Below are 13,666 nucleotides of genomic sequence, written 5' to 3' on the forward strand. Positions count from 1 at the left end.
ACTTGCTGATTTTCAAATTTCTGCATTAGCTTCCAACTTCTGCATGAGCTCATCTGCATGAGCAATTAAAAAAGACATCTTTAAACACATGCGATAAGTAGATTCAAGAGAAAAAAAATGTGGACATCATAATGTCATTTTTGCAAAGTATACATTACAGCTCAATTTTAAACATAAAGTTAGGGATTTATGGCAGAATTATGGAAAGTGAAAAAGCATTTTAGGAGAAAGATTCCAAGTGACTTTCAAGGAATCTGTAAACCAAAATCACCCAGACAATTTTGAATAACTCACACATTGGCCCTCAAACTTGTATTGTAAAAACTTTAGGTCCTTTTCAGCTGCAGGAAATTCTTCAACTGTTCTACTAAAAATAGACTTGAATTGTGCTGGAGGCTTTGCTCCTATAGACTCTTCTAAAACATATCTAAAAATCAACATATATTCACAAGAATGTTCAGAGAATCAAGAGGTCTACTTTATATGTGTTCTATTATTTGCATATTAGTGTTAACTATTAATGAACATAATATTAATCTCTCTCTTTGTAAGTATATATATATATGCATGTGTTACATATAGTTCATATTCATATTCCATGAAACCTGCAGTATTTCCATTGTATCAGCATATTCTTCTCAGGGATTTATGGCCATTGGGAATATAAGCATAGCCCTAACATTGTACATCTGTCCCTGTAAAAGAGCAGAGGCGGAGTGCCAAATACTGCTCTTGGAGCAAAGAATTGCTCCCCTCAAAACTTTTCTGGAGAGCCATTGTAACTGTGAACTCTCAAAAGGAAAACTGCCCTTGAAGCTCCAGGGAGTGACACAGCTGCTGACACCCTTCAGACTGCCTGAGCACCCTCACTTGAATGTGGGCCAGCAATTTGCTGAGCTGCCTTGCTGAGCACAGACACGTGGGAATACACGAAGCTAATAGAGAAGCCTCTGGGGTTTCATGAGATGACATTTAAACTCCCTTGCCATCACAGCAGAAGTACTCAAACTCATTTTTACAACTTGCTGAATGGAGCATGAATTCTGGTGACCGCTTGCTGCTTTGTGTTCCCACGGCAGTTTGCGCTGAGGTGGCTGTACAGCGCAAGGAGGTAATGCCGTGTCTCAGGGAAGGCGTAGGCTGAAGATCCTACATTGTCATTTGATCTCAAGGAATGCAGACTATTCCAGGAGAGGAGCTCATGAATGCTCCAGGAAATGGTGCCACTATTGGCCAAAATGCTGGATAGCTCTAAAACAGAGTCTCTCTTGTGTCACTGCATTAACACTATCTCTTGAAAACAGCTGTACCCTGTCAGCAATAAGATCTGCTGTTTGCTCCAAATCATAACATTTAACTATCGTGAAAGAGTAAGTTAGCTGCAGACATCTGTCTATCAGCTCAGACAAACAAAGCAGCACTTCAGTGATGTACTGATTAATTGTACATCTTTTTTTTTTTTATAAACCTTTCAAATCATTCTTCCACAAACTACTGTGAGCAACTTCCTCTCAAATCATGCTTTCAACACATCACTCTAATGGCATTCACCCACATGAATAAAATTATCTTCTCTGCAATCACTGAGGATATTAAGGATTAGGAAAAGAGAAAAATACAAGAACTAGACAGATACATATGGAACAAAAAGCTCTTACCCGCAGAGCTTTCCAGCAAGAAACAAAGGCATTTACTTACTTTGGGTGAAATCCCACTGGGGATCATCACAGTCCCACATGCACCTACCCCTTGCTTCCTCTACTCTGCGGGAAGATGCCTCAGTGGCACGAGACACACAACGGCACAACCAATGGTGCTTACTGCTAAACAGGTCGCTGGGACTGGGGTTAAAATCACAGGAGACCAAACTGTCATTCTGAATGATTAACGTGCTTTAGCCTCAATTGTCAGTGGAAATGCAATGTAGAAGCTGCAGAAGAAACTGATGGCACATCCTGCAGTATTTTAAAACTATCTGGTAACTGACGCTAAGCAAAATGTCCCCCAAAGAACAAGGGCCTGGGAAACAGTAGCTGAACATGGTCATATATAAATGGCAACTTCCATCTGTGTGTCTAGAATCTATATCAGAAGTATGTGGTAGATGACCTTTTTTCCATGCTTTCAAACATAGAGAGCGTTCTGCAAAGATAACAAATGCCAGAGGCAAGATTAATCCTAAAAGTATGAATCCTTATTTTCACCGGAGAACCTGAACTAGCTCCAGACTTTCCTGTACAGTACCTCTGAACCTTGAATGGACATGATCCATGTACTTCTAGCGCATACTTCCTAGTTAAGGCTGCGGTTCTGCAAGTTACTTAAACAAGTCTGCAATTCAAGCACGTTGGCTCTGTGCAAGTCAATGGGCTACACAGTTACACTGAGTTAGATGTACCTTGTTCATCAGGCTGCTGAGTGGGCTGAAGGCATGAATAATAACCGATGTTTCAGAGGCATTTCAGTGCAACAATTGGCTTGAGCACCAGCCACAGCCCCTGGATCTACAAGAATATAAGCAGAAACAGTGAACAAGAAATGAGTCCCAGACACCTGGATCAGCATCAAACAGCGATGTTTCAGATACTCTAACGGGGACTTTGATCTTCTATCTTAATGTCATTCTTTGTGATACTAAATTAGATACTGAATTACTTTAGTTTCCTAAACAAATGAGGCATATGGGGTGGGCTGGACTCCTCCTAACAGCGTTTGAATGCAGTAGCTATACAAATTCATCAGAGGGGTTTTCTTCTCCAAGCTTTCCAGTTCCTGAAAGTTTTGTTAAAATAAGCTTCTGAGTAGAAGAGAGAGACCATATTGATCCCACTCGCACAACGCAATGTTATCCTCGGCATTTGCTAGACACCAGTGAATCCGCACGGGATCTCAGCCTTCAGCATTAACTCTACAGGAAACCAGGCTTCATTGCCCCTGCCACTCACACAACTATTTATACTTCAGCTCTTTCGTTCACACATCGCAATAAACAGTTTTGCCATGACTCCTTCTTTCACATGGCTGTACTTGATCCTGTTCAAACACACACACGCATAAACACACGCACCGTTTGTGTGCAGAGTCCAGAACCCTCTTTCAATAAATAAATAGTTATATAGATGGATAGACGAAAACAACAAAAGAATTGGTGATACAGGACATAAGCTGATGACCTGCATCGTGGCTTGGATGTCTCAGCACAGACCTTGAGGTGAACTGTGTTGAAAACTGACTTCTTGCAAGCTCTTCCCACACAAGCTGCTGTGATTTAAATCCCACAGTCTGATATGGCTTACTGTACTCCTGTTTATTTGTGCAGTGAGAAGTCTACGGAGGTGGTATAAAGCGTTGTCAGCTTCACAGAATGCTTTAAGTTGTAGCTCTCTTAAAAGGCACATTCCTACCTGCACCGCCGCCGCAGCCAGCATCCCTGGAGGCCCCTTCTATTGTTGCAGTGTTAGTGTCATCACTCCATTAGGAGCCTGCCTGAGTCTGCGTGCCTAATTCAGAAAGTGCACCTGTACAAGCATAAGAAGAATGATAATTCCTGGCTGTGCTTTGGTGTGAAGTGCTTTTTTGTAAAACAAAACAAACTATTCATGCCACGATGAAAAATAACTTCTGCTGTACCTGTCAAAGGATCAGCGGGTCTTTTCTAGTGAATGAATGAGCAGTGGCTGGTCTTTTTAAAGCCATTGAAAAAAGCAAACAGTTCATGCAAGTAAATATATATCACAGGGGGCTGTACTTTGCTGTTCTTACACCAGCTAAACAGCATTTTACAGAAGATATAATCCATGATGCTTCTACAGTATATTCACAGGGAACATGCTGAGAACACCAAGAAATTGTGCGTGGAGACAGCTGAACGGGCTTTTGCACCATTCCCACCTCCATGGAACTGGGCTCCTCACAGCTGCTCAGTGCTCACAGCTTTTGCACCAGCCTTTCATGGCTTAGCTGACACACACATGCCCCACTGCTGCTGTCTTTTAGATAAAAAGAAACCTGATTGCAACTGCCCAAATTACAGCTCGGTCCCTGGTGTCTCCCAGGGCAGGACAGGGCAGCTCCACGCTCCCTCACGGATGCCTAATGGGAAGGTGATGCTACTGAGAGCAGGGTCCAGGCTAGTGAGTCCGTTTGGGCTATCTGTCAATAGGGCCGATAACATTTCTAATCCTAGTGCTCAGACAAATGTACAAGGTGATTCAGGTTGTTTCCAGTAAAGAGAGGAAATAGGAGGTAATGAACTCAGGCACCTCTTTAATGCAATCTTACTTTCAGAGATGTTAAATCCTTTCTCTCCAGGCTTTTCTCTTTGCTCTGTGTACTTGTGCTGGACACAGCACCTTATACCCTTATACCTTATACCCTCTTCAGCTTCTCCCATGGATTTGTCTCACAGATTCACAAAAAAAAAAAAAAAAATCCAGTAAAATGCCATCCACCTGAATATGCGTTGCAGGAGACTTTGTTCTGGAAAGTGGGGTGTTGTGAACAGAGATAGACAGTTCAACAGTGTAAGGGGTCTTTATTTCAAGGAAGTACGTCTTTTTAAAGCTATCTCCAGTTATGCAGTTACCCACAGTTTCAAAGACCAGACAACAGTTTAGAGCCCTGAGTTAACATTGAGCAGATACTGAAATCTGAGTTTCCTTTTGGATACCACTTCTTATGGGGATACCTAGAATTTTATTGCATTTATTGTGACCTGTTTCTAGATATGGTTAGCAAAAGCCCTCCTCTAGTAGTTAGGATAGCTTGTCTGACACTGTACATTAGATGCAGAGCTATATAATCTCCTTATTTCCATACAGTAGGAAACCAAAGTAAAATGTTGGAATTGTAACCTATGATCGAAGATCTTACAGCAGCTGCTCAAATGGTGCAAATATTTGCCTCGATTATTGTATTTACAATTCCAAAAATATTTCTTCTGTTGAAGGTCTGTGTACAAGACACTACTCCAAACCATTTTTAGGGGAGTTTTGACATAAATGAAACTTTATGCTGGCATGGCAAGTGAAGTACTTGATTAATAAAGAGTTTCACTGTTTTCAAACACATATTCCATGCAGGCTCATTTGAAGAAAACCGCAAGTGGAGAATGCTTTACTGCTTCCAGTCACAAGGGGGTTGTGTATTTCAATCCTGCTTACACAGTTAGCTTACTTTGGAGCTCTGGTAGGAAAGAAACATGACCAGGAGAAATAATGCTACATTCAGTGACCCTGCCCTTAGAATCAATTGGCCTGATGGGAGAACTTTTTTCTCTCTCTTTTGCTACTGTTTTCTTAGTTTTTAACCTTTTAATACTTAATATTTCTTGAAACGCCATCTTTAGAGAAATGTCTGCCATCCACAGGCTTGAAGTACTGACCGATGTGGCCTTCTGACACTGTGAATGGGAAACGAGAGCCCTATATTGACAGTTTACAGACAAAGTAATGTACATGTTCATAGTCTTTTAGACACGTTTTGGTGGTAATATTTTCTGATTTAAATATCAGGTTTTAAGGATACAGTTCAGATTCTCTTATGTTACAAAGGAATTGAACTTCAACCACAGTGACAAGTGAAAGAAGAGGACAATTAGATCTAATGAAGTCTGCAGAGAATTCCAAAAGAAAGTCTTGAAAATGTAGAAAATAGAAAAGTCAAGTTCTAATAGGCTGTGGAGTGGCCACCTTGGATTTTTGGTTGTAGCCCTATCTCTGGAGTACTTTAAAATCTGATTGAACAAAGCACTAGAAAACATTCTGTGGTTAAAATGAAATGCAAAGTAAAGATTGTTACTTATTTTCTCTCCATCCCATAAGCCCTTACTGGCAGGCAAGGAAGGAATAAAACTGCTTCAGTCTTGGGTGCTGCTCGCTGGTCAGCTGGCATGTAGATGAGATGGATTAGCTGGTGATGATCACTGACCGTTTGTGAGGCTGCCATTACCTATATGGTACATTTAAAACAACAATTTGGGACCAGAGTTTTAAAAATCCGGCTTCTAACTTTGTACATACACAGTAGCGCTCATAACCATTTGTCCAAACACAAGCATGGGAGCATAGTTTATTATGGCAAGGTAAGCAACTCGCTGTCTGCCCAACCTTCACGTACAAAACCAGTCTGCCCTTACAAATGCTCCTGCTTTTGCTTCAGCCTCCCAGTCACACGCTGACAGTCTGGGCACCTGTGTCTTTTGCTTACACACATGAAAACAGGACAGATGAACATAATCATGTCTTATCTTCTCATGCAGACGCTTCGTTCCACCCTTCTTCCAGCAAGTGCTAAATCTCTCAAGTCAAATTCAAAAGCACAGAGCATGTCTCTCTCAAACTAAACAACCAGTAGATATGTCTAAATCACAGTAGATATACTGAAACAAACAGGTTACAAGCAATGACTAATTTTTGCTTTCTACTTCCTCTCTTTCTCAGTGTTCTTAAGTATTTACTGCCTCCTGCAATAATAACTTGTTTTTTTAGAAATAAATCATTAGCACTGAATTTGTCTCAAAAGGTCACAGATATAATGCACATTCTTTCCACCTTCAGGTGCTCTTCTGAACCACAGCGTTCCAGAGAAAGCTCCATTTAAAAAAAAAAAATGAAAAAAAAAATAGATGGGTTTTGTTTTCACTCTTTCTATGACTGTTAGTTTTTAAAATAAAAATGGCTGGCCAAGTGTAGGCTGCATTTTTTCTATTTCAGTTTTGAGGGATTAATTTACCAGACCTTTAACTGACTGGCTCTCAGGAATGGCTACACGACTTCTGGCTGTTATGTGACAGTAACAACACTTTTGTTTTCAAACACTCCTTCGAACCTTTGCCAAGTGATAATACTTCAGAGAACAAGGTATTAGCAAGATCATTAAAATATACCAGCTAAATGAAAGATTCAGCTCCTACCTACTCTGTCAAATAGCAAAGCAAACCTGCAGCGGGATGCTTCTCAAATCTTATTTTGCTTGAACACAAACAATCACTCTGTCTAGTCAGTGTCAGGATATTTTTTTCTTTCTATTTTATCTACCTGTTACCACTACTGGATTTACTCTGCTAAAACCCTTTTCACTCATGGGGCTGCACGTGGATGCTGCATGAAGTTTTGGGCCTCCCAATACAAGGCAGAATTTCATAGCCTGAGAAAGATCCAGCAGAAGACAGCCACAATGGTGGGCACTTGCCCTGGGAGAAGAGGCTGGGGAGCTCGGCTTGTTCAGCCTGGAGAAGGGGCAGCTTCAGGGGCACCCAACAGCAGCCCCTACCAGTGCCTGCAGGCAGGGCTTCAAGGAGATGGAGCTGGGCTCTTTATGGAGGTGCGTGGCTGGGGAACAACAAACAGAGGTCATAAACTGGAACAGGATAGGTTGAGGCTTGATAAAACGAAAAATAGTTCCACATCAGGGCCACTAAACAGTGGAGCAGGTTGCTCAGAGAGGCTGTGTAGTCTCCGTATCTTTGAGGGGGACTTGAGGGGTAATGGTTTTAAACCAGAGCAGGGTAGGTTTAGATTAGACATTAGGAAGAAGTTCTTTACAATGAGGGTGGTGAGACACTGGCACAGGTTGCCCAGAGAGGTGATGGAGGCCCCATCCCTGGAGACATTCAAGGCCAGGCTTGACGAGGCTCTGAGCAATCTGGTCTAGTTGAAGATGTCCCTGCTTACTGCAGGGGGGTTGGACTAGATGACCTTTAAGGGTCCCTTCCAACCCAACACATTCTATGATTCTGTGATTCTATGGTCTTGGGAGGTTTTCAAGACCCATCTCACGCAGCCCTCAGCAGTCTGCCTGAGCATGACCTGACCCTGCTTTGAGCAGGAGGTTGTACTGGAGACCTGGCTAGCAGAGACCTCACAAAGTCCCTTCCCACCGGCATTATCCTTTGAGTCTGTGAGGCTTATTCAGACCTGCCAATTTAGCTCTTTGTTTTGAGGCTGAATTTCCAGAGTTATGCACCTAGTTAAACTGAGCACATTAGATAGAGAAAGCATGAGAATACAATAAACATAGAACCTCATAATCCTCTTTTTACTGAGATACTTCTCAGACTACTGTCATTCTTGAAATGTGGACCTTGGAAGATCTGAAGAGTTCTGAAATAATAGGCATGAAGTCATATGTATTCTTATTTAAGGGACAGTTGTTTCTTGGAAGCTTTCCCATGAAAATAATTTTTCATTCCAGAGTTTTACATCATTGAAATTCCCTCTTTCTAAGAAACAATATTACTGAGAGAACAGGAAAATGCCTATCTTCCTTTTTCTTTCCTTTTGGTGTCATCAAAATGCTTCTCAATCACACTGTCCTCTGAATATTGGGAAAACTAGTCAAAGTAAATGTTCTCCAAAAGATTAGGGATCTTAGCATGAAAATCAGTTTGCGTGACTTTGCATTCTCTAAGATAGATTGTTATGTGGCCACTTTGTTTTGCATGAGTACATTAAAACCAGATGTGAGTTGCTGAGTCAGCTTTGATACAGTAGCAGGATTATGCTTTCCAGGAAACAAATGATCACCATCCATAATTATATTTTCTAAAACCTAAGATAGGCAGCTGAAACCAGAAAAGGAAAACTGTGGACTTGTGTAGTTTCTGCTGGGCATAGGAGATTAGCCTCACACCCGATTAAAGAACATAGTTCTCAGCTCAGCCAAGCACTGGCTCTTATAAAAGCCGAAATATGAGCAGAGGTCATACAGCCATTACTAACTGTATAATCTGAAATCATATAAAAGACCTGGAAGAGGTTTCAGGAGGCAATATCAACTAAGCCCGTGCCATTTTCTGACAGAGGTTTATCTACCCTTTCAGAAAAACTTTTATTAGTAATAGATATTGTTTCGTCTCCTTAGACAATATTTTTCAGTATTTCAGTACCTTCACTATTGAAAAGTTTTCCCCGATATATCTCCTAAGCTTCCTGTACTGTAATTTAAGTCTTTTTTTTTGTCCTACCGACAGCAAATATGCAGTAGAGTTTAGTCACTTCCTCTTTATAGGTGTCATTTGTATTCAAATACCCCTGTTACATCTACCCTCAGCTTTATCTTCCCACTGTCAAGCAAACCTAATTCCTTCTACCTTTCCTAGTACTAAGTTTCTACTTGTTGCTGGGTCCACATTCTTCTTGAATTGTAGTGCCGAAGCCAAGCCACCATACTCCAGCTGAGGACACGCCAGTTCCAGTAGCACAAGCTTTACATCACAGATTTTGCGTATAACACTTCTGGTCATCTGTCCCAGTGTGGACAGCTTCTTTAAAGCCGTCATCTTTTTTTGCAATGTTCCTGTCAACCCAGTCCATCTCTATCCTGTATTTCTCCAGCTACTTTTCCCTATATTTTGTATTGCCCTTAATGAATTTCGTTGTACATTTTCAGACCATTTGTCAAATGTACCTAGTAGCTTTTTAATTCTAACCCTACGATTGCATGTTTCTCCAATTCATTAAGCAAAAGGATGAAGACCCTGGACCCTGAATAGGCAAGTGCAGAAATCTGATCGATACTGAAATCAGTTTTGACAGGGAACTGTGGATAAGCATCTTCCCGTAACACTTTTCTTAATAGATATGCATTTTCTTAGGTCCCATGGACCTTAGGGCATACCACACCACTGTCTTAGTATTACACTTCACTGATCGTTTCTGCTGACTATTTGTTCAAATAGAGTAGGGCCCGTGAGGACTTCTAAAGCAGGATGACAGCGAAGAGCTTGAGTGAAAAGACATCTTTCCTGAAAACTCATTCAAAGCTACAATGGAAAGGATAAATAAAGTCATGCAACTGCAAAAGAAAAATTCTAGAGTTTGTTATTTTGTTTCTTTTCTGATACTACAGGAATATTTATGTCGTTCTAATTTTCCTCTGATTTCAAGGGAAGTGTTTGCTGAGGAATATCATCTGGGAACTAAATTGGACTTCCAGAACCATCATGTGGTAAAACCTGGTGGAAGATTTACAGTGTGGTGTTTTTCTCATTGCAGAGAATAAAGACATAACTCTGTTTTTTCATAGTTGATTCTTGCTAGTCTGAATTTTCATACAAGAGAAGCATAGGGATGGCAAATTATTTTTTATGTTCAGTACAAAATAAAAATATACATAGATAGATAGATAGATAGATAGATAGATAGATAGATAGATAGATAGATAGAAGATAGACAAAAAAACAGAATGAATAAGAAACTGTTGAGGAAGGACAGAAATGAAGGCTGAGGAGAACAAAATGGGTGAATTGAGGATGTGTGAGTCTATGAAGAGGATTCCACTACTTAGGACTTCATTGTCTCACAGATCAGGTGTCAGCTCAGACCCAGGACTTAGCCAAAAATAATTTCCAGGCATAAAGCTGCCTCTTCAGAAGCAGAACCATGCAAATAACTACTACTGACCATCAACTGCCATTTCAGCTTTTGGAATTCAAACTAAAGTTTTGACTTAGAAAAGGAAATACTACATCAATATCCAAATGGATATATAACATTTTTAACAGCTTCCTCCAGGCCACCTAGGTAGAGGTAGAATGATGAGCAAAGTGTGCATGGCTCACAGATGGACAGAAACAACCACCTCAGAAGAGCCATTAACTCACAGATTGAGGCTGGACTCAGAGAGGAATTCTGCTTTTAAAATGTTGCATTTCAAATGAGTACATAGAAGCTTGTTCCTAAGGCATTCATTCTTTCATGGTGCTACTCACAGATCCGAGAAGGCAATGCTTTGCTGACCGATGTGGGAAGCAGAGGCTCCTCAGGCAGGAAAACAGCCACCACTTGTGAAGATGCATTTTCCGCTGGAAATTGTTCGGTTTCCATAGTCTGAGACAGAACCGCCAACATGTCACTTCTTTGAACCTGGAAGACATTATTAAGGAGAGTAACTGTGACTGCACAAAATAATAATAATAAAAAAAAATATTTCTCAATTTATGGCAAGATTTAGCCTCCAATCATGAAGCAGCAGGGCAATTGCTAGAATGATCATAAGATTTTCCACGTCTTAGAAAAGGAAACCTTGGTAGAAGACCTAATATCTTCTCCAACGCAGGCTGTATTTCCTCCTTTCTCCTTCTGGTTCTCTGCCTTTAACTGTTGTCAGTAGAAAGAAGATGAGTTGAATCAGGGTTTCTGGATGACCGCAGTTGCACAGCTGGTGAACAAACAAGTGTTCTCGATCAAACAGAATGTCCTTTAACAACTTGGAAACTGCTTAAACTATGCCACATACAATAAAAATCTCCTCAACCATACATACCTCAAGTATTCAGTAAATATTAAGTAGAAAAACAAAAACAAGGGAAGGTCTACCATATGTGGACCATTCGGCATTTATTAGTAGAGAAACTCGCAGCAGGTTTTTAAAGTAATTTATAAAAGCAAGCGCAAAAAGTAAAACATTAGGTTGAGAGCAAGGATTTAGACAGAGGGATACTGAGTTTTGTAACAAAGCCTCACGCACCTTGTCACCTAATAGACTTTCGTTAGATTCCCTCATACAACCCATGTGGAGAACAAAATCCCTGAGCAGCCACCAAGCTCCATTACATTGGGTACCATGGCAAGCAAGGTGAGAGAAAAACTATGAATCCTGGCAGAGTATATGCTCAAAATGGGCACTGAGCAGCTCTTGGCTCTCCAATGTGATTGTGCAAATGTCCTTCAGAAATGCAGGAATGGAGGCTCTTTATTAACAGATATTTCAGGTTCTGTAAAGTAAGAGGGCAGCTGCATCGGGGGGATTCTACGTGGAGATGGTCCCTGAAAGTTGGAGATTAACATTTAAAGAAACTATTAGTCTCCTATATATGTTGTCTATGAACTTCACTTGTAATTTTAGTCCTTAATTTATTAATTCTGTATTCAAGTGCTAATTTTTCACATCTGATTTGAGCTATGAACTGTTATTTTTACCTGATTGATTGTTTCACGAGACATTTGTTTTCCATGTTTTATGATTAATGTATTTAACCACATAGCACAATTCAGTTCCCTGATTGGACATAGCTGTTATAAATTAAACCCATTCTGTATTCTGTGTGATTTTAAGTGTTCCTTAGGTATGCATCTGCTACCCAATGTACGGTGAATTTCACCTAACTTGACTTCTGCTGTTGCCCAAAGTCTGACTAATGAGTTCAAACCATCTAAATAAAAATCTGGTTTCTGACGCCGTAAATAATTGTTAACAGACTTTTATGTGCTTCCACTGGCTCAAATCTTGTTTTGACATTGGGTTTTAAAAAGTGAGACGACTATGGGAATATGTAATGTATAAAATGAAACAAAATAAGGAGCCTGCAACTGGGGAAAAACAGTCGAAAACTCCAGTAACATCATGTGCCCAGGAAGCAATCCTGAGCATTACTAAAAAGACAACACCGCAATGTAGCCCAACAGGGGAAAAATGAGTGAAAGAAAAAACTTATTTAATTTGTTATCATGCGAAGATTAGTCCCAGAGCTAGAGAGTCCAGAGATTATCCAGAGTGAGAGTCAAGCGCTGTAGCCTAATGTAACTTGAACTAATCTTATACAGTACTGTGGAATAACCATAAATTACTGAGAGCTCTGCGAATGGTCACCTCGTGAACTGCGAAGAGGTTTTTTTAATTTCGTTTTGATTTTGTGTCTGAACTTCATTCCTTTCACATCCTGTTTTTCTAATCTGTGCAAAAGGAAGAAGGAGAATTATACCTTGTGTATTTCACAAAGGCCGTTACTCTGTCATACCTGGCCTGCAGAATGATAACCCAGCGTCACGAGAGGGGCTGCCAGATACAGCAACACTTTGTTGCTGTTTGAAAAGATAGTTTATGACAGACCTAATAGATTTAGTTGAATGCTGTATCCTGAAAGCGAGAAGAATGTCACAAAATTATTTTTATCTCAGAAGTAAATTAACTTCGTTTGCTGTAATACTTGTGGCTGAAAAGGACACAGGCTGCACTGCCTGTACACGACCCAGTCTCACTGAATGTGGATTTTTAGAAGCTTCTTACATAATTTCAGGATGTTAGGTTGCTTTTTGAACATATTTTTTCTAAAAAGATCTTTAAAAAGTAATTACCTGGTGCCAGTCTCTAAACTGCGTGCAATGCTCTCTGCCTTCTTCCTTCCCTTGCTGAATCTCAGTGTCAATGAGCAGAAGGAGACTGTGGACACCCCCAGATTGGGGGGGAGAAGAAGACACACTTGAGGGCAGTGCTGCTGCTGTTCAGAGGGACCCAGCCAGGCCAACAAGATCTTCATAAAATTCAAACAGGACAAAAGCAACACCCTGCACTTGGGAGGGACTGGCATCCCTGCACCAGGACAGGCTGAGGACTGGCTGGCAGGGGAGCAGCTCAGCTAAAAAAGATCTGGGGGTCCTGGTGGGCCGCAGATACGCACCAGCAGCAGTGAAGCCAACGAGATACAGGGCTGTATCAACAGGCATGCAGCCAGCAGATCGAGGGAAGGGATTATCCCTGCTCAGTCAGCGCTCATTATGTGGCATGTCAATGCTGCTTCCAGTTATGGCCTCCCTAATACAAGAAAGGTGTTGAAACCCTAGGATGTGTTCAGGAGAGGACAGCCCCGGTGGTGGGGGGCTGGAGCACTTGACCTGAGAGGAGAGGCTGGGGAGTCAGGCTTGTTCAGGCAGGGGGTCCCGAGAGC

The sequence above is a fragment of the Larus michahellis genome, chromosome 5, assembly GCF_964199755.1.
Source record: "Larus michahellis chromosome 5, bLarMic1.1, whole genome shotgun sequence".
In the NCBI taxonomy this organism is placed as follows: domain Eukaryota; kingdom Metazoa; phylum Chordata; class Aves; order Charadriiformes; family Laridae; genus Larus; species Larus michahellis.